The sequence below is a fragment of the Myotis brandtii genome, unplaced genomic scaffold (assembly GCF_000412655.1).
Source record: "Myotis brandtii unplaced genomic scaffold, ASM41265v1 scaffold45, whole genome shotgun sequence".
Classification (NCBI taxonomy): Eukaryota; Metazoa; Chordata; class Mammalia; order Chiroptera; family Vespertilionidae; genus Myotis; species Myotis brandtii.
The window spans coordinates 7,147,951-7,152,024 of record NW_005367209.1 but is presented as its reverse complement, the minus strand read 5'-3'; positions in this window follow the sequence as shown (position 1 = coordinate 7,152,024).

Here is a 4,074-nt window from a genome sequence, read left to right as displayed (position 1 = left end):
GGGGTGGGGGGCTGCCAAAGCAGAAGAAAGAGCCCCAGCAAGGTTTCTTCTTCCCTCAACAGTGCAGTATGAGGGGCTCCATTGCCATTAGCTCCCCCATTTCTTCGGCACTTGCCATAATCCCATTCCATTAGCTGGGATTCCTTGAATGCAGGACCTGAAATGGGAATTTGTGTGCTCTCTGGAAAATAAAGGGGTGAGAGAGGCAGGGTAAGGCAGGGGAAAGAGCGAAGCAAGAATGTGCTCTCAGCCCTAGCTGGTTTGGCTCAGTGGTTGGAGCGTCAGCCCGTGGACTGCAGGGTCCCAGGTTCAATTCCCATCAAAAGCACATACCTCGGACCTAACCGGTTTGGCTCAGTGGATGGAGTGTCGGCCTGCGGACTCAAGGGTCCCAGGTTCGATTCCGGTCAAGGGCATGTACCTTGGTTGCGGGCACATCCCCAGTGGGGAGTGTGCAGGAGATTGCACACCCCTAGGAATAATGTGTGCCCCATCACACTCTGAAGAGTAGAATATGTCTGTAACTGTCTCCTCTTATGCTTCCCTCCAGGATAGCTGTTGACGGGCCCTTTGGCACAGCCAGCGAAGATGTGTTCAGCTATGAGGTGGTGATGTTAGTGGGAGCAGGGATTGGGGTCACACCCTTTGCATCCATTCTCAAGTCAGTCTGGTACAAATATTGCAATAATGCCACCAATCTGAAGCTCAAAAAGGTAGGTTCCATTATTGTTCAGAAGGCTTGGAGCATTCATCACACTCTGACAAGTAATATCTGAGAGAGTCTTCGTGGCTGAGGGTGGCAGAGACCAAGGGAAGTGTAGGCCCTTGGTATACTGTATTTGTATATTACTGTATAGAATAGTATATTATAAGAAATTTGGAAGAAAGAAAGTTGGGGTAGAGAGAAAGTATTTACAACCCCAATCCAATAGCTGTCCTTTTTGTATATTCTCTTTCAATATTCCCCACATTTACATATTTTTAGAAAATTGTAAATAATGCAGATGTACAATTTTATGTCCTGGTTTTCTAGAAACAGTGTTTTTCCGTGTTGCTGCAGGCTTTCAGTAATCATTTTAATGATTCCTTCATGTTCCATTGAGAGGATATAGAATATTTTTTCTATCATCCTAGGTTAGTGATCAAGATCAATTTCATTTTCAGCCTCCCAATACTTTTGTTGCAGGAAGAGAGCAGGAGACATGTCTTTCATGTAACTTTTACTTTCTTAGGATAACTCTTCAGAATAAATTCCCAGAGGATTTTGTTTGTCCCATGTAAATTTGGTTTCATTATATGATAAAGAACATCATTATTGAAACTTGAGGCATTCTAATAACCTTAGATATTACTGCTAATGGGAACATTAAGCTTATCATGACTTTTAATTCTCCCCTTTTCCTATTTCCTATGTGAGGAAGGTTTGGGTAGAAATACTTTTTTCCTTAGGAACTCAGGAATGTCTGGTAGTAGCAGGAAGGGAATTGTTCCTGTGATTCAAGGTTCTACATTAGTCTAGATCAGCGGTTCTCAACCTGTGGGTCGCGACCCCTTTGGGGGTTGAACGACCCTTTCACATTGGTCGCCTAAGACCATCGGAAAACACATATATAATTACATATTGTTTTTGTGATTACTATGCTTTAATTATGTTCAATTTGTAACAATGAAAATACATCCTGCATATCAGATATTTACATGACGATTCATAACAGTAGCAAAATTACAGTGATGAAGTAGCAACGAAAATAATTTTATGGTTGGTGGTCACCACAACATGAGGAACTGTATTAAAGGGTCGTGGCATTAGGAAGGTTGCGAACCACTGGTCTAGAGGGAAGAGCACAGAAATGAGAAAAGACAGGAGGAGGGAAGTTCAAGGGAGGTGATATAGTGTCCAGAGAGTAAAGATAGCAGTGGGCTGTGGGAGGGTCAGCTCTGGGAAGGGAGCACTCAGCAGGAAGCTCATGGGAGGGAGCATTAGGAAAAAATAAAGAATGGGCAGAAAGCACTTTATGCACCAAAAACAACAAACAAAAACAAACCAACAGAAGAGCAGTAGAGACTTCCACTTCTGAATGAATGGGGTAGATGTGCATCTCTATTCCTCTGCTAAGTATAACTTAAAACCCTGGACATTATATATAGTAAAACAAACGTAAAAAAGACTCTCAAAGGTGGAAAAAGAAGAAAGATTATCTGGGGACCTCAGTACTGAGGAAAGACTCAACAGTGAGAGCCGCAGCCTTTGGCAGCAAGGGTTCAGGAATCAGGAGAAGGGGCCGTGCATAAATCAATACACTAGACAAGAAATAGAAATTTAGAAGGCACGGGGAACCAGGCAGAGGCTTCACTCTAGTGATGAAGCTCGCTGAATCTCCAGACCCATATCCTTTTTATTTATAGAATACACATTTGCCCTTTAAGAATGCAAACAGGCATATCAAAGGTAAGGTTTGGTAAACAGTAAAACATTATCAGGTTAGGGCAATGGTCGGCAAACTGCAGCTCAGGAGCCACGTGCGGCTCTTTGGCCCCTCGAGTGTGGCTCTTCCACAAAATACCACGTGCGGGCACGCACGTACAGTGCGATTGAAACTTCGTGGCCCATGCGCAGAAGTCAGTATTTTGTGTAAGAGCCACACGCAAGGGGCCAAAGAGCCGCATGTGGCTCGCGAGCCGCAGTTTGCCGACCACTGGTAGGGGATCGCCTTCAGCATAGCCTTTAGCCCTTGCTAAAAGCCCACGGTCCATCAGCCTTCTGAAGACTTCTTGCATAATTATGACCTGCTGGTCTTAGCCTCCAGCAAGTGAGTTCTTTGGGTTTTCTTTTTGCCTCATAATTCCTAGATTTGGAACTGTAGAGGCCAGAAATTCAGAAATGCAAGTGTTACACAAGCAACAACAACAAAAAGCACCGCCCCCAAATGTGCCCTTTCCAGCCAAGGGACCAAGAAAGGAACAACTCAGGAAGACAGAAGCTTTGAGACAAAATGTTCCTACTCTGGCCAAACCTCCGAGCTAACTAATTAATGCAAAAATATAAGAACAGACAAGTTTTCGTGTTTGCCTAAAGTTGGGATGGGAGGGGAGTCTGAATACAAAATTCTTATAAAATTTTCATGTAGTACACCCACACCAACAAAGGCCCCGTGAGGAGCCTCAACTTTTACCCTTCCAGGCTGCAGTGGTACCCCAACACCCGCTCCAGAGTGATGTTTGAGAAGACCAAGTGGAAAGCTGAGACTTTCATCCCCACCAGCTGGTAATGAGATTTCCCCACCCCACCCACGTGTTCTCACTGGCTCCTCAGTGAAAACCATGTGAGGAACTTGGATTTCCACCCCACTCAGCAGTAACAAGGTGACTCTTGCCTTCCATGCTGCAATAGTATCACAGCAAACCTAATAGAGAGTCAGGACTTTCACCGCGGCCCAGAGGTGAATTGCTATCCCCAACCCATGGAATCAGTGGAGATCACACTTGGAGCCAGACCTCCCACCTCTGCCCATCAACAAAAAGGGACCACCCCCACATGCAGCCCCGCCACCCCTGGTCCCCCCAAAAGACCAAATTTCAAGGGCGTTTTAGAGTGGACTAAATGTCTCTGTGGGCGTTTTGGACAGGATCACATGTCCTACAAGGAAAAAGACAAATAACTTCAAAGTTCTAAGAAGCCAGTGGAGTTGGGTCACTATACTGGATGTGCTCCCCTAATTCTTTCTGCACACAGATTTTCAGTGACAATTTGACATTAAATCGTGAGCCTGTGGCCTTTATTTCCTCCACACTGCTTTCACACACTTGGGGGCATTTATCTTGAGATTTATCTGTTGCTGGCTGAAACCATCTTTGTATACTGGATGTGCTCCCCTAATTCTTTCTGCACACAGATTTTCAGTGACAATTTGACATTAAATCGTGAGCCTGTGGCCTTTATTTCCTCCACACTGCTTTCACATACTTGGGGGCATTTATCTTGAGACTTTTGTTTGTTTGTTTGTTTTTTAGTAATTTTTATTTCTTAAAGTATTACAAATGTCTCCTTTTTCCCCCCCCTTGACATTCCCCCGG